This window comes from Pleurodeles waltl, chromosome 8 (genome assembly GCF_031143425.1).
Source record: "Pleurodeles waltl isolate 20211129_DDA chromosome 8, aPleWal1.hap1.20221129, whole genome shotgun sequence".
NCBI classification, from domain to species: Eukaryota; Metazoa; Chordata; class Amphibia; order Caudata; family Salamandridae; genus Pleurodeles; species Pleurodeles waltl.
In genome coordinates, this window is record NC_090447.1 from 1,345,565,928 (window position 1) to 1,345,584,848 (window position 18,921).

Here is an 18,921-nt window from a genome sequence, read left to right on the forward strand (position 1 = left end):
GAGCATTGTTCCATAAGACCCAATGAGCAAAAAATCCCCTTGTATGGCTGCCCCTATTACGACAGGCTTTTCCACTTATCATCAGCTAAAAAATCCCCAACTTTCCAAAATCCAGCATGTTTCCAATTCCTAATTACATCCAGGTTGAGCTAAGAACTGGATTCCATTGTCAATTCAGACAGGGGAGTAGAGGTATTAATTTAAGGTATTGCATATCTCTGATAAAAATCTGATCTCTTTCTAAAGAACCACCTCAGCATCTTATAACGCACTTTGTTTGGGGATTTCGTTAGTTTTGCAGGATCCGTATACCATGCTCCGTAAAGATCAATTCCTGAACATCCTGCAGGAATAAGCCGCCATGTTACATTAAATCTAGCCATATATTGAGCGAAGAATGCAAAATAATAGTCTTTAATATTGGGAAGTGCCAGGCCTACCTTCTCCAAATCTGCATAGAAAGTGCTTAGTGCAATTCGGGGAGTTTTATTGCACCAAATAAAAGATGGAAACAAATATTTACATTTTCTAAAAAATAGGGAGGTTAAAACACACGGAATGGCTGAAAATAGAAAAATAAATAACGGCAATATTGACATTTTAATCAGGGCGCCCCTCCCTAAAATAGTTAGTGGAAGTGATCCCCATTGTGCTAGCATAGTTTGAGTTTTAAAAACCAGGGGGGCAAAGTTAAGATCAAATAGATCTTCAATTCTTAAAGAAACTCTAATCCCCAAGTGTCTTTTAGGTCGAGTGTTTACACAGGAGATCAATTCCGGAAAATTCCACAAAGAATAATTTAGTTTTTTCCCGATTAACACTATATCCCCCCATTTGATCAAACAGAGCAAATATCTCAAAGGATTTTTCCTGAGAGCAAGCCAGGAGGCATTGGAGAACAAAGAACACATGCAGGCCTGTGGTAAAAGCACACTGACTGGCTAGACAAAATAGCCACCTGCACCATGGTCAACCTACAAGTGAGGACTCAGGAAGCCATATGGAGAAAACACATTGGCTTGCTACACAAAATGGCAACCAACCACATGATCAAACAACAAGCAAGGAGGCCACATGCAGGCCTATGGTAAAAGTACACTGAGGCCTATGGTAAAAGTACACTGGCTAGCTGCATAACATGGCCAAGGGCCACATAGTCAAACAACAACAGCAAGCAATGAGGCACTGTAGAACAAAGAACACATACAGGCCTATGGCAAATGCGCAATGACTACCTACACAAAATGGTCACCAGCCACATGGCCAAACAAACAACCAGCAAGGCGGCATGGGCATGGACAACAAAGAGAAAATGCAGGCCTATTGCAAAAGCACACTGGTTGGCTAGATGAAATGGCCACATGGTCAACAAGCAAGGAGGCATGGATAGAAAAGAACATATGCAGGACTATGGACACTGACCACACAAAATGGCTCCCTGACACATAAATAAAGCTAAATGTTCTTTCATGTTTCTATTATTAATACTGGCTGGATGGCCTGTGGGCAGACTAGTCCACATTGTAAAAAAAATGAATAGTGAAAATTTAACAAACATGGAGAAAATTTACTGAACTATGCAAACTTTTCATTTACAAAAGGTAAGAAATTAAATGCAAAATAATACATAGACACCTGCTGAAACTCCAGGCCACCCAACACAATCAAAATTTAAAAATTTAATAAAAGTACAAATAAATTCTGGTGCAGCCACTCTATCAGACAAACAACACCCTTTCAACTTACTTGTGAATCCACAAAATCAAAGTCCTTAAAATCCATTGGAATATGTGCAGCAGGAATTGCAGACAGAGAAAGTGAGCCTTCCAACTCGAAATCCAAGTGAAAAATGACCAGGAGATGGAGCAAGCACCATGAGGAACCTGATGGACAGAAAGAGGAAGTTGAAGTCTCTGGGGCACTTCCTTCCTGTTGGAAAAAAAGAAAAGAAAAAAATGCTTTTTGCACTAAAAAACAATCTGAATGGTCGTTGGAGTAGAATGTTCTCTCAAAAATGGCCTCTTTGAGTAGATTGAGCTGCTTCTCGAGTAGAAAATCTGGTTGAAAAGCAGCCACAGGAGCAAGCGCTCACCAGCGTCATGAAAATGGTGCCAAAAGGCTCCATGGCAACCGGAAGCCATGCAAGTGGCCAGCAAATCTTTCATGCGCTTGCTAGAAGCCGGCAAATATTATCACACTCACCAGCATGCACTAAACAAGTCTTGCACACGCTGATGCATGTCTTGCACATTCTAAAACAAGTCTTGCATGCTCAAGCAAAAAGATAACTAGCAGGAACTCTGTGTTATATGCATAACATGGAGTTCCCAAATCCTTCCAATTCAACAAGCGGAATTTTAGTTCTGCCCACACCTAATTTCTTTGAGCAAGTGTAAAATCTTCAGACAGGACAGCTCAGAAACAGTGAGCAAAGGTTGCCTCTTTCTCAGTCTGCTGTCTGAAAATAAAGCACTAACTCGAAGAAATATTGTGTTATATAAATTTACTTTAAGCACAGAAGGTGTCTAAAAAAAGGGTGGTCGGCCTCAGCTACACCAGTAAAGCTCATCAAGATATGGTCTTTGTTCTGTATGATGTTATTTTATTAATTCAGTATGCTTCTTACTTTTACATTCTTCTTGGTACAATATCCCCCGTTCGCTCTGTTTATTTTTCCAAATCAACATCTTTTATAAATAAGGTATCCTTCAAAACTTTACAAAAGTACATCGAAGAATTACAGGTACAGATTATCTTAAACTGTTCCCAGATAGTCGCATGATAGATCAATTTTACTAATGTGCATGAAAGTTGAATGAAGGCAGACCCTATTTTTTCAGAAACACTGCAGAATGACGGTAAATACACAGTCCCCTTTACAAATCAAAACTAATATTCCTTATGACTATGAACTCACCATTTCCTGCATTTATGACTTCCACCTTTAACAATAAAAAAAATCAATGTATATTCTTTTGTTGAAATCCTTAGTTTTATAGGTTTGGGTGAAAGTTAAATTTCACCAGCATAATTAACGTAATTTTGTTAATTTTGCACTACATTTGTTCCGCACAATTACCAGAATTATACCATTACACATCAAATAATAATGCATCATTCGCAGTAAAAATGTCGCAGGAATGGCTCCGTTCACAATAAAAATTTACTGCAAATGGAAAGGAACAACAGAATGTGAGTGGCTGTTGTTCACTGTGTTTTTATTTAAAGGCGTTCCCTGTCCCAAATTGATGCAAGGAAAAATACCATCCTCAAAAATAGGCGATTTACATTCTGCACACTTTCACATGTTTGCTGAAATTATGCAGAAGTATATGAAAACAAAATGTGCAAATTTCGCACACCCCTAAATGTGTGTAGTATGTCTTGATTACAGTTATAGACACTTGGATGAACCTTTTTTTGTCTAATAAATTCATCCTAGTAGGTTTTTCACACTTCTCGCCATGAGTCCCTCACCCTCCTCCGTCTTCTTTTGTTCAATTTACCTCTTGCCCCTATCCTTCTCACTTCTCACATAACACACAGAACGCATCTCGCTACATACACAGTTCAATCAGGGTTCTCATCTACTAACTCTAATAACCTGTCCATTCATGTAATTTACAAAGGTTTTCGAGCTTGTTCATTCCATAATTCCAATTCATTATATGTCAGCCCGCAAAAGTGGTACAGCCAGAGGTTTTGTCGACGTTTCGATCCCAAATGTTCTGTGTGACAGTTAATCATCAGATCAACAAATAGAGACATCCTGTGAGTTAAAATTAATAGTCATGACGTATTTGTATGTGTGTGTCCGTAAAAAAACATGCAACGTATAGACAGGGCACCCACTCAAATTTCAGTATAATTCAGTGAGGAGGGAGATGTGTTACTGACTCCTATAGGTCACCTTGGTGATGTGGCTTTAAAAAAATCTTAGGGTGTTTAATCCAAAGGGCAGTGGTATTGGGAGAAACAGGAAAAAAACACTCAGAGAAGTCAAGATGGGATGAGAACTCTTTTAAATCATTTCATATCTAAATACAACTGAAACGGAGGCTCCAACTGGTAGCCTAGATGAAAGCAAGTGTAGTATCCTAGCACTATGGCCCTCATTATGAACACGGAGGTCGAAACCGCCGTGTTCATGCTGGTGTTCAAACCACTGACCGCCAGCGTCTCCGGATTCCTGCCGGCGGTATAATGTACATTCCTGTGGGCCGGCGGAAGGGAACATTGTTTCCGCCTGCCGGCCCACAGGAATGCCTGGCCGGGACATTGACGGCGGATCCACATGGAGCCACCGCCAATGCCTCTGTGCGGCGGGTGCAGCTGCACCTGTCACCCAGATCACTGTCCGAAAATTGGGTAGTGACCTGCGCGATGGGGCACTGCACAGGGGCCCCTGCACTGCCCATGCCAAGTGCATGGGCAGTGCAGGGGCCCCCAGGGGTGCCCCAGTGCACCGCTTCCGCCAGGCTTTCTCTGGCAGGGAAACCCGCCAGGGAAAGGCTGGAGGCTGAGGAATCATTATCTGAGGGACAGCACCGCTGCCCCGTCGGATAATGATCCCGACCGCCGCCAGGCTGCCTGACGGAGGCAGCCTGGCGGTGAGTGAGGGCTGCCGATGGCGGCCCTCATGGTGGTCATAATATGGCGGTGTGGCCCGCCATGCCGGCTGTCTACACTGCCAAGTTCAAAATGACCACCTATATGTGCTAAATCCCCATGATTACGGGCACGTTCTTGGGATATTGATAGTTAGTTAGATGTTGTGAAGACGTTTTCAACAAGATTTCAAGATTTGTGTGTGGTGTATTCTTGTGTATGTTATTGGGCTGGGGAGGAGGCAACAATTGGTGAAGAGTAGGGGACATAAGCCCAGAAGAAACAGAAGTGCTCTTCCTGAGTGTTTGAAGATATAATAGCAAACTGCTTGTGCAAGCCACGTGCACCCAAGCCGAAATGAAGAAGCCTACAGTTCGCACATATAGAGTGCAAGCACCACTCCAGCCTGTACAATGCCTTGTTGTGAATTTGAAGGCGCAACAAGGGAGCACTGATAGAAAAGTCCACCAAGTCCACCAAGACTTGCTGGCAAGGCTAAAGAAAAAATGAAGGCACTGCACCACTGTAAGAGGCTGGCGGTCCATGTAGTGTGCAAAGCTAGGCACACTGTGCACACATTGGTTTACAGGGGTTAAACCTAGACCACCTAATGCTCTAATTTTTAAGGTAGGTAGGTGGAGCAGTTAGGCCAATTTTGGAGAAGTGCAAAGCGTTTGTTGTACTCACAGCATCAATCTTGCAATTCACACACTCAAGACCAATTTGTAAAAATACTTCAGATTTTTATGCAATTTTTATGATCAGGATCATCAATATTAGTTAAGTACTTTTCCAGATATGAATTTTTGAAGTTTAATAAAAATAGTATTTTCGTGTGTAATTACGCCCCGTAGGAATCAATGGAGGATAACTTTTAAAAATACGTAAAAATCACACAATAGGTTTACCAAGTTCTTTTTTTGTAGGTTGGTCAAGGTTGCTGGTGGGCACACTGTGCCAGCTGGAGAAGTTCGGATGGATCTCTGTACCGATGGTAGCAGCAGGGAAAGGTCTCTAGAGCTGGTGCAGGAGGAAAATGAAATGGAGAGTCCACCTCGCATGCAACAACTTAGGGGTGGTGCATGCAATGTAGGGTCACTCCTCCTGTCCTTTGTTTGAGTTTCCCACCAAGTGGGGGTTTGCCACAGGGAGGTCATCTGTTGCTAGCAGCAGGCATGGAGGTCATGTTTCAAAGGTGGTAAGCCCTTTGAAGCTCGCCAACAGGGCAGTGCACATTCCTCGGGGGAGAGGGTGTTAGCACCTCCACACAGGAAGGGCTTTGTTCTGCATCCCAGAGAGCAGAGGCCCTCACCCTAGGAATGCTGGTTCATGTCTGGACGTGGCAGGCTGGATGAGACCAGCCAGCAACTATGCCAGGGTAGATATCCTTTGCAGGGGGCACCTCTAAGGTAGCCCATGGGTACATTTTATAATAAATCCAACATTGGTACCAGTTTGGATTTATCATCCTGAGTTATTTGATACCAAACAACCAAGGGTTCAGAGTAACCATCATGTAACTGTGAAACTCGTACTGACCAGTGTCCAGCACATGCAGTTAAAATGGCTGCTCTGTTCACTCACTATGTCCTAGGTTTGGCAAGGACACAGTGGGGGCATATTGCTCATGCATTTATGCCCTCACATGAAGAATAGTGCACCCCGCCTTAGAGCTGGAGGGCTGTCAGATGGGTCACTTACCTATATTGCTTGCAATGTGTAGTGGACAGGGCACACAGGCAGTGTGCCATGTTGAGTTTACTTTGTAAGTTTGCATCAGGACACTCACCCTGCAATGGTAGGGCTGGGTGCACCTGAATGCATTGCCCTAGAGGGTGGCATTATCAGTGCTGCTGCCCTCAGAGGCATTTCCTTAGTACCTCTTGCCCTGGGTACCTAGGTACCATTTATTAGGGACTTGTGGTGACAGCCAAAGGTGTCTCTAATTGTGCCAATGCATCACAACAGTTTTAGGAAAAAAGATCTGACCCTGTCGGGGGACCTGGGCACTAACAATGTCTAGGTGACATCATCTACCAGGCAAAATGTGGGGGCTAACCATGTCAAAAAGAGGTCTTTTATCACAGCCACAACACCAAGCTGCAGTCATGCAAAGAAAATGCTAAAAGGCACTGGCAACCTGGTACAACTTAAAAGGTAGCAACAATCAAAGATAAAGCTAGAAGGCAGCGACAACCAGGTACGAGAAGTGAACTTACTCACCAGTCATGCGACCTCAAAATCAGGAGAGGTGACTCGAGAGGGAGCACAGGGATTGTACTTGCAAAACTGTTGGTCACTGTAGCAATCACCAAAGCCACCAACAGAACTTTGGCACCAGATGGACCACATGGATCGGAACATTTGATGATTTCATAGAAGCTCTGGAAGAAGTCAGTGAAGAGAAAATCATTAAATACTTAAAGAATCTCACTGGTGACAGAGTGAAAGAAGTGATAAAGAAATTCTCACAAACTGAGACAATGGCCCTCATTACGACCTTGGTGGTCCAAAGACCGCCAGGGCCGCGGTGATGGTCTCACTGCCAATGGGCCGGCGGTGAAGACTGCCACATTCCGAGTGGCGCTGTTGGCCTCTGCCAAACAGCCACATCTCTGCAGATACCGCCAGGGTGGTAGGGCGGCCAGGCTGGAGGACAGCACCTCCGTGCCGGCTGTCCACTGAAGACCACCAGTGGTATTACGAGTCACCTGCCTGCCAGGGTTTTCGCTGCAGTAGCACCTCCACGAAAACATTGCCAGAAAGGCCGCCAGAGACAGGAAATGTGTTTCCTGTCGCCGGCTGATGACTCATTCAACACCCCTTAGATTCCTTGACCCTTTGCATGACAGCCCCCCCCACTCCCACCGCTCTTCCATGACAGCACCCCTCTCCCCACCCCCTTACATGACATCACCTCTCTCCCTGCATACAAAAACCCACATGCACCCCGCATACAAGCATTCCCCAACACAAATACATACACGCATTCACCAACACGCATACATATATGCATTCACTCGCACCAACAGACGTGCATTCACATAAACATACAAACATGCACTCACTTCAACAAATGCACACGCATTCACACCCACATACACACGCATACACCCTTACATTCACACACACTCAGACACCCACTAACACACACACGCACACACAGCACCCTCACCCTCCCACCCCCTTCACCTGTGGGACGATTGGCTTACCTTATCAGGCAAGGAGGTCATCCTCCAGGGAACGGGACCTGGCGCTTCCCCCGCCGGGAGTGCCCCGCCATCAGGACAACGCCACGCCATATTACAGCTCGTAATATGGCGTGCGCAGTACTTGAGGTGTGGCGGTGATGGCTGTGCAACCACCTCTGTGCTGCCGACCGCCAGCACGACTGCTGAAGGACTTCCACCCAAATTGTGGTGGAAATCCCTTAGTACTCGTACAATGGTCTACTGGTGCCCGCGGCTTCGGCGGTCAATGTAAAAGACCGCCAAAGTCATAATGAGGGCCCATGTCTTACCATCAAATCAAAGAAGCATTAGTAGCCAAGTTCAAACCGATGCCAATTGTCAACTATGAAAGGTACACTTTCAATCAAGAGAGACAAGTTGGTAAAATGATAGATGAGTTTGTTGAAAGACTTGGGGGGTCATTTCAACACTGGCGGTCGGAGACCCACATTTCGACCGTGGCCAGCACAGGCTACAGGGAAAACACCGGGTACTGATGGACTCCCACCAGAATTCTATCAGAAGTTTGCTAGGATACTGATACCCCCGATGGTAGAGCTATACATAGAGGCTTATGAGATGGGCGAATTACCACCATCGACTAGGGAGGCCCTAGTGATCCTGTTTCCAAGAGTAAGCGGGCAGATATGACAGTGGCTGATTACTCCCCCCTCTCTATGCTCAACACTGACATCAAGGTGCTGAGCAAGACACTAGCGACTAGATTGCTCCCTCGCATGCAGACCCTCATCCTCACCACCCAGAATGGGTTTATTCCCACGCGTAGCACGTCACATAATGGATTAAGCTGCTGTAAGCTCCACCTATGGCGAGAGTGAAGGCAAGGCGCACAATCTCAAGCCGCTGTGAGATTTGCAGAGGAACTAGACAGGGCTTCCCCCTCTCGCCCCTTTTATTTGCCCTTGGATTGAGCCTCTGGCGATGAGTTTCCGAGCAAAGGCCAGAGAATGGGGAGTGACAAACAAGGAACACTGCACAACATCTCCCTCGATGTGGATGAACTCCTCATTTATTTATGTGATGGAAACATGGTGTTCCTGAGGGTGCTGCAGATGCTGGAGGATTTGGCCACCTCCTGGGCCTGCACATTAACCAGTGCAAGATGTGTTTTCCCAATGGTAGCAGTGGCACCACGCCTGCTCTCCTGCTCTGTGGATGTCCAGTGGGCTCCCAGTACTTTTAAATACCTGGGTATCCAGATCTATCATGATCTGAAGGACCTGCACGAGGGAAACCTGGAAGGAGCACACAGGGCTCTGAAGATGGCAGTAGACTTTTGGAGATCGCTAAAACTCCCCATTATGCTTGGGATAGCCCTGTCCAAAATGATGATGCTCTCCAGACTTCTTTGCTACTTCACCAACTTGCTCATCCCCGGGCCTGGTGTCGCACTCTGAATGGGCTCCTGTGGGACCTAATATGGGACAGGGGACGCCAGAGAGTGGCACTGGTGATGCTCCGCTTGCCACCGGAAAGGGGGGACTCAGAGTGCTGGACTTCAAACTGTACCACGTGGTGGTCCAGCTCCTGTGGCTGGCGAGGTGGGTCCACGGACAGGACTCATCAACGATCCACTTCGACGAAGCTCATTCTCAAGAGGTAATTATACTGGCTGGCCTTCTACGGAGGAGGCGGCTCCCCCTGGGATTGAACCTATTGGTGGAGGTGGCACTGGCAGCCTAGTGCACACAACAAGTTCATAAGCCCCTGCTCTCCCGCTGGTGGGCCTCCCACATGGTGACCCTTGCACTTCCTTTACTGTGCGACAGCTACAACACTGGATGGAGGCCAGGATAATGACGGTGGGGGACCTGTTCCAGGAGGGCATGCTGATCCCATTTGGGGACTTGACAAATCAGGCAGACATGCCGGACGATCCGTTCTTAAACTTTGAGGCTATCATACGAGCCCTGAGAGACATATGGGGGAGAGAAGCGAGGAACCCGCAGCAACCGTGATCTTACAGGCTATGATGACATTGGGAGGAGGTTCCCACCTGGTGACATAGTTCTACAGAGCCCTGAACAGGATGGTGGTCCGCTCTTTGGGAAGACTGAGGGGTAGGTGGGACACAGGACTAGGGAGAGAGTTGCCGGATGCAGAGTGGACTTGGATCTTGTCCTACCCCTACAAAATCTCTTGCAACATCCACTTGAAGTATATACAGTACAATTATATACATAGGACATACCTTACCCCGCACAGAATCAATCGATATATGGCACAACATCAGGGGCATGTCCCTGGTGTAGGCTGGGCCACGCTGACTTCTGCCATATGACTTGGGGATGCCCGGACTTGCAGCGCTTCTGGAGGGAGGTGATAGATCGCCTCAATAGCACACTGGACAGGCAGGTGGACTATGGCCCGTCTGTCTGCTTACTGGGAATCTTTGATAGGCCTCCGCCAAAAAAGGTGGGGAATAGATTCATTGACCTGGTGCTCGGATTGGCACGTAGGAGGGTAGCGTTGTCCTGGAAGTCTACCACGGGGCCAGACTGAGTACTTTGGTGGCTGATGTCACACTCTAGGCTAGGGCGAAGGAGTTGGCCCTCCAGGGGGAAGAGATAAGAGGGATGAGAAACAGACCGATAGCCCCCCTGTGGGCAGAAGTGGTGGGAACGTGGGAAACACCTAAGCAAAAACAACAGATGATGGATGAAATGCAGAACAAATCAAACATTCACCCCCAGTCACAGATCTGGGTTTAATCCATCATTTTTTTGGCTTGCCATGCCATTCCAGTAGAGACCCAGCCATATGCAAATCAGTCTTGACCCTGTTCCTCGTGGGAACAGTCCAGCCCGAACTGCCAGGCTAGGTCTTCCCTGGACCAGAAACAAGCATCCTGGGAAAAGTTTCAGGTAATCACCCTTCATCAGCCAGGCTAGCTTGAATCTGGTGACATAGCAAGCACAGGACCCACGTCTGGGTATACCCTTCCCACTTGGGGCAACAAATGCAAAAACAACAGATGACGAACGGAATGCAGAACAAATCAAACATTCACCCCCAGTCACAGATCTGGGTTTAACCCATCAGTTTTTTTGCTTGCCATGCCATTCCAGTTGGGACCCAGCCACATGCAAAGCAGTCTTGACCCTGTTTCCCATGGGAACAGTCCAGCCCGAACTGCCAGGCTAGGTCTTCCTTGGACCAGAAACAAGCATCCTGGGACCGGTTTCAGGGTATCAGCCTTCATCAGCCAGGCTAGCTTGAATCTGGTGGCATGGCAAGCACGGTACCCACGTCTGGGCATACCCTTCCCACTTGGGGTGACAAATGCAAAAACAACAGATGAGGGACGGAATGCAGAACAAATCAAACATTCACCCCCAGTCACAGATCTGGGTTTAATCCATCAGTTTTTTTGCTTGCCATTCCATTCCAGTTGGGACCCAGCCATATGCAAATCAGTCTTAACCCTGTTCCCCATGGGAACAGTCCAGACCGAACTGCCAGGCTAGGTCTTCCCTGGACCAGAAACAAGCATCCTGGGACCGGTTTCAGGGTATCACCCTTCATCAGCCAGGCTAGCTTGAATCTGGTGGCATAGCAAGCACGGTACCCACGTCTGGGCATACCCTTCCCACTTGCGGTGACAAATGCAAAATCAACAGATGAGGGACGGAATGCAGAACAAATCAAACATTCACCCCTAGTCACAGATCTGGGTTTAATCCATCAGTTGTTTTGCTTGTCATGTCATTCCAGTTGGGACCCAGCCATATGCAAATCAGTCTTAACCCTGTTCCCCATGGGAACAGTCCAGCCCAAACTGCCAGGATAGGTCTTCCCTGGACCAGAAACAAGCATCCTGGGACCGGTTTCAGGGTATCACCCTTCATCAGCCAGGCTAGCTTGAATCTGGTGGCATAGCAAGCACGGTACCCACGTCTGGACATACCCTTCCCACTTGCGGTGACAAATGCAAAAACAACAGATGAGGGACGGAATGCAGAACAAATCAAACATTCCCCCCCATTCACAGATCTGGGTTTAATCCATCAGTTTTTTTGCTTGCCATGCCATTCCAGTTGGGACCCAGCTATATGCACATCAGTCTTGACCCTGTTCCCCATGGGAACAGTCCAGCCCGAACTGCCAGGCTAGGTCTTCTCTGGACCAGAAACAAGCATCCTGGGACCGGTTTCAGGGTATCACCCTTCATCAGCCAGGCTAGCATGAAGCTAGTGGCCACCCTGCGCCAACCTACAGATGGAATGGCTGATCTGGGAAGCTAAGGTCACAATTGTGCAGGACACCTTGGGCCCCCAGATGAGGGTGTGGGCAGCTGCGGTCTGATGTCATGCCTGTCCCGTGCCCCCTCACCCCGGGCCAGGCCCCGTACACTTGCAGACACACCTGCAGACCACATAGTCTGGGCAAATCACTGGGCAAGTTGTCTTGTTTATATATGTTAAGATTGTTTACTTCAGCACTTGATGTAGTTAGGTACCTGAAAGCCTTGAGTTGATGCTGGTGGTGTATAGCCACTTGACCTCCTGAACACACCTCACGAACTGGAGAACAATCAGTAACTCACACTGTGCTTGGTTGTTCTATATGCAGAGCAAGACGGGGTTAATCAGGAGTGCGGGTGTATACTGAAAGACAACAATGTATGATGGTTAAGTAATGCTTGTCATGAACATGTGACTTTAACAGTAAAAATGATCCTGTGTCTAAGATGATGTATCAACTGAAATACCAATAAATAAACATGTTTAAAAAAAAACTTGTGTGAAAAAAATATTTTGAAAAAATGTAAGCTATTAGCAATTCAGGCATCCTACTTCTCTGCAGGCTAGGATAGGTCTGAAGATAAATACATTGGCTTGCACTTAGCTGAGTAATGTTGCATTGAATTGCCTTCTACAAAGATGGCTGGAAGTGAACTGTGTGCACTAGTGTTACACAATATCAAAAACAGTTAAGGGAATTATGGGGGTCATTACAACCCTGGTGGTCAAAGACCGCCAGGGCTGTTTTGGCGATTGCACCGCCAACAGGCTGGCGGTGCAATCTTGTGTATTTTGACCGCGGCGGAACCCACATTTGCCCCTCCGGTGATAATCCGCCAGGGCAGCGCTGCCCAGGGGATTATGAGTCCCCGACCGCCAGCCTTTTCCTGCCCGCCAAGGTCATAATGAGGGCCTATATCTCTTGTGTCATGAATTAATAAAAAGTGAAGGTCATGGTGGGGTTATCGTGTTGTATTCTGCAGTTACAAATTGTCTGAATGATCATGCCTTACTGGAAACCTTTATTCATATTTACAACATGCCATTGTTTAAAGCATAAGAACAAAAATGACAATGACAGTAAAAGGGTCATTCTTGCAACTGAAATAACAAGAACAACATTGAATAAACACCATGACCAGTAGGTGAATCCTCTTTGGTTTAATACTTTAAGAATTTGAACCAGCAAGTCAAGGATTTCGGAAGGCTTGTTCTGCAGAAAGTTACACCAAACACTGAGGGTGGAACAGGGTGATCTCAATGCCATCCTGAACCCCAGGGAATGTAAATGGAAGTGTACTCTGGTCATAGTTAACAATATGGTAGGAAGTGTATCCACTAGTGGACTTGAGCACCTATTATTACATCCACTGTGGCAGTAGAAACATGGCTTTAGGCCTATCACTCTAGCCTGAGTGGTTTGAATAGGTATGAGGAGGTGGTTCATTTTAATAGCAGTTAATTCTCCATAGTGGCATACCGTACACGCTGCTATTTGTAGAGTATCAATTTTTCGATATCTGTAACTATTGTGGCTGGTTGTCCTTCTGTGTTTTTTTGTTTACTATGTATTCTGTGTTCATCAAGATTTATCTACTGGCCATGTTTGTATTCAATAATTTACATTAATTTAAGGAAAGCCACTTCCTTGAGTAAAGGTCTGCTGATATGCCTGATTAGGTGTTCTTCCATTTAGCTGCTCTTTTTGTATGGAAGAGCAAACTAAACCAATGGGAGTTAATTTAAGATTCCTTACCATTTGTTTGGCATCCATATGATAGATCTGCATGAAACTTGCCATGAAGATTCTAAAGTTGATTCACTTTTCAAAAAGATGTTTAGACTCACCAAATTGCTCTCACACTCATAGTTTCAGCTCTGAACAAAACTTTGACTTAACCATAGCACCTGTCTATATGTATATATATTCACTGAAAAAACAAGGTTAATGTGATGCTATAATTGTATTGTGATAGATAAAAACTAAAGTTTCAAAACCAAAAAACTGTAAAATTCACCAGTTAAAACTAACTGAGCTAACTATAACATGAGCACCCACTATGCATTACTTATGGTCTTCAATATCACATCACTCATGACGTGTTAAATTACCTCATTGATCACACATTCTGGGCTTAGTTCTTCTTACCTTTTTCAGTCATGTTTGAACAACAATACATAAGACAACCATCTTGGACTATGATAGGAACCTGCTTCATCTCAGCTATGTGACTTTGTTCATGGGCTAGATTGAGGGATTCAAAAACATGTGATGTTTTGGATCAGGTGTATTGATGACCTGTTCATAATCTGGGAGGGTGAGAAAAATAAGGCTCTTGGATAGATTAATTGAAAACTTGAGTATCAAAGGGAGTGACATAAGATTCATTATGACCTACAACAAGGATGCACAGAGAATGAGGAAAGTCCTTAATAAACACTGGGAGGTAGTAATGGCCGACAGCAAAATTGGAAAAGCATTTCAAAGGGCTGTGACTGTCATGTACAGGAGATCAAGATCATTAGAGATATCATGGTCCACAGTGATATGGCAGAAGGGACCAGTAATAACTAGTTACATTTGGTTGTGGGCCATCACACCTGTGGGAAATATAGAAAACAGATCATATATGAAAGAGTATCAGACACCAGTGTGCAAGAAGACAATTGATGAATTGATCACATGCAATTCAGATGTTTTTCATTTGTATGCTGATATGCCAATGTAAACTAAGGTATTTTGGTAGCACTATTTTCTAATAAAAATGGTTGTTGGAGCACATAACGGTCATTAGAAACAAACACTCAACTTAACCAATGTCTAAACATTTCGAAGAGAGATATAACTCGATTGGAGATCCAATATTATTTGGTGGAATTGACAGGGTCCCATCACAAAAAAGAGGTGATACAAGATGAAGACCCAGAGCAATTTGAAATCTTGATTTATCATCAATGTGTGCACTAGGCATCCAGAGATCCTCAATACTGAGGAGGAACTGGGAGTCCATGTTGGATGATTACAATTTCTATATCTCTGACATGATGAGTGTAAGTAATCCGAGATCTTACATCGTAAGAATTAACCTAATGCATTATGTTTGTTTAATTTATGTGTTTCTTGGAATTTTAATGAAGAAATAACCAATTGTTTTGTGGTGTGCTCACAGATTTTACACTACCTCTTTTTGTTGGTTGTAGAACTGTCTGCACCTTACCTACGCTAAGTAGCATTAAAGTGCCTGTAATCCCCCTTTAAACATGGAATTTGCATGCTCCTAATTTGCATACTAAGCTTGCCTATACATCTCTAGTATATAGTAGAAAGTGTATCCACTAATGGACGTAAGCACCTATTATTCCAACCACTGTGGTAGTATAAACACGGCTTCAGGCCTATCATCGTAGCCTGGGTGGAGAAGTTTAAAAAAAGAAAGTCAAAGTGTTAAAATAAACCTTTTTGTCCGGCTTGAACTTTCCTTTTCTATAATAATGTCATGCTTAAGAAGCTCTCAAGTTAGGGTTCATGGTCTTTAAAAGCTGAAAATGTAGAAAATTAATGTTAGCATGTCCTTGCAGTGACTGGTACCCAAAAGCGATTTTACTAGAGGAAGGTTGGTGTGCCCACCCATATAAAAACACTGAGAAGCAGTAATAAATATTGATTTTACTACCTCCAGTTAGGAAACAGCTTGAAATGTGATTCAATATTTATTGAAGGCAAAATTCAATTTGGACTTTTTATAAATATCAACACCAAGTAACATTTAGAAAATCAAGCTTTGCCTGCCTGAAACTCCTAGAGGCTAATTTACATGAGCCTTTCAACTGTCTCCAACTGGTGATTGGCCCTGAATGGGATGAGAAAATTGTTCCCAGACTAGAGGCAAAAGCCTGGGTATTGCGAAGTGTTTTTGTTCCTCTGACAGGATGGCCATTTAGGATGTGCAAAGGAACTTAATTTACTTCAAACTTGCCACCACTGTCAAAAGCAGATGTTAGATAACACCTGGGCAATCCCCTTATTTTGTTCTCCCAGTCAGGCAGGCACCAAATCCAGGGGGAGGATTTTTTTACCCCATTGGTCATGGAGGGGATAGGAGTCACTCCAAACCACAAGCTGGTGCCAGGCTTAAATGTTGCACCCCCTGGTACCCTCTTCAGAACACTGTTGAAACGAATGAAGAAATCAAGAGGACTGGATCTGTGTCTGTGAAGTAAGAGGAGCCCTGAAAGACTAGACCTGCTCTCTCTTGTACCCAGGACAGAATTATTTGTCTGGCCTCCTGTTTAGTTAAAGTCATGTAAAAAGCTACAAGAGGTCTCTTCCAACTGCAAGCTGACTAGAGCCAACTGCACCAGACCAGAACCCTGCTGGTAGAATTGATTGAAGTGAGTCCTGACACCCAAGTACTGTTCCTGAGGTCCTAGGACCCTTTGGTGTGTCTAGCTGGACTTCTACTACCACTCCTGGAACACTGGGACTTGGACATGTTTTGGGGTTGAAGGCCTCCAGAAGACCGCGAGCAGCTAGGCAAGCCAATATGCCCATGGTTCATTGCCACTGGGCTGAAGAAACACGTTTCTCCTTGTCAAAGCTTCTCCAGAGCAGTAAATCCGATTTAGCGGGACATCTGTACAAGGGATCCAGGTTTGTGGAGCCCTCATTGGATAAAGCTTGCAGCCTTGCCCTGCCTAAGGATTCCAAGGTCTTAAAAAGAGACTTAGCCCTAATGTTGAAATCTTGAGCGTGGGAAGGAACATAAGTAACCAACCAGTGAGAGGTCTTCCCTTGGCATGAAATTTGAATGTTCCTGCATAGAACTTTTTCCATCTATACCAATGGGTAACCAATGTTGTGCAGCCCTCCTTGACATGTCCTGCTCTTGCCCCACTGAAAGATTTTGGCTTCCATTTTTTAGATTATTGGCCAGATGTCCGAAATCACATGGTTGCGACTTCCTAATAGAGAATTTTTGTGATTTGCTATTAGGAAGTCACAAAATATGATGTACCACAGTGTGTTTGACACTGTTAACAAGTCACAGTGGGTGACAAATGGACCTGCCTCATCATTATTGAGTTAGGCCACAATTTGCGACCCTTTGTGAATGGCTACAATCACAGGGATGGTGGCCTGTTGAGATCAGCAGACCACCATGTCTGTGATTGCTTTTTTAATATAGCAATCTTTTTCTTTCTAATGCAGCCCATTTTCCTTAAAGAGAACAGGATTCATTACAAAAAGATCAATGAAAAGTTTTCTTTCCACTTTTTATGATGAGATGCCTGCTCTTTAAAAATATTTGCACCCCCATTCGCAAAGGGCAAGTGGTCCCTTGTAGACCCCTTCCCATTTGAGAATGGCTTACCACCAACTTGAAGTTGGTAGCAACTGAAAATGTTTTGAGACTGCATTCCCAGTCGCAAAACATTGCTACATACCAGTATGGCTTGCTATTGGAAGGGATGCCCTCAGCATGCCCCTTCCTAATACCAAATTGCTACCAATTTTGTGATTCAATTGTAGATTACCAAATCACAAAGTAGGGTTTTATACCCTACACATCAAAAATGCTTTTTCCTGGTCACAGTTGGCCCAATTCTTCAAATCAGGCACTTTGCAAATAGAAAAAAGCTTTGTACCTTGAGCCCTAAGTTCTAACGGGAAACTTCAGACCAAGTGCAACCTTTTTTGTGTTTCCAACTCCCACTCCATCACGCCCAGCCTTGGACCAGTTGACCTGCATTGGAATTTAGGGCCTGATTACGATCTTGGGGGATTGGATAATCCGTCACAAACATGACAGATATCCCATCTGCCATATTGCAAGTTCCATTATATCCTATGGAACTTGCAATACTGCAGACGGGATATCCATCATGTTTCTGATAGAGTATCCCATCCGCCCAAGAACGTAATCAGGCCCTTAGTGTGTTTTGACACTATTTTCTCTTTAAACTTTAACATTTCATTTCTCTAAATCCCATTATCGGATTTTGTCATTTTGGTATCATATATATTTATCAAAAGTTACTCTATTTCTCTAATTTGATTGGGATTTATATTGCTACGTCTTTTGACTTTACTACTGTTTTGGCCCTGTGTAAATGCTTTATGGATTGCTCTAAGTTAAGCCTTTCTGCTGTGTGCTATATTTAACAGTTGGTTGAGTACATGTTATTTTAGTTATGTTAAAGGTTCACTCTGTGTAGGAGGCTGGCCTGGCTTATAGTGGGTACCCTGTGGTACTTACACCCTGTGCCAGGTCCAGTTATCCCTTATTAGTAGAATAGAGGTGTTTCTAGCAGCTTAGGCTGATAGAAGGTAGCTATGGCAAAGCAGCTTAGGCTGAACTAGGAGACATGCAAAGCTCCTACTATACCACTTCTATGATATGCACAATATCATAAGAAAACACAATACACAGAGTTACTAAAAATAAAGGTACTTTATTTTTATGACAATATGCCACAAATATCTCAGTGAGTCCCCTCAGTAAGAAGGTAAGTAATATACACAAGTTATATGTACACAAACTCAAAACAGGTGAGTAAGAGTCAGAAAAATAATGCAAACAGTGTAGAATTACAATAGGTTGCAATAGGCAGACATAGGTCTAGGGGCAACACAAACCATATACTCCAAAAGTGGAATGCGAACCACGAATGGACCCCAGACCTATGGGAGCTTGTAGAGAGTCGCTGGGACTGTAAGAAAACAGTCAGGGTGTCCAAGATACCCCACCCCAAGACCCTGAAAAGTAGGAGTAAAGTACACCTACTACCCCAAAAGAGCACAATAGTCGTGATAGGGG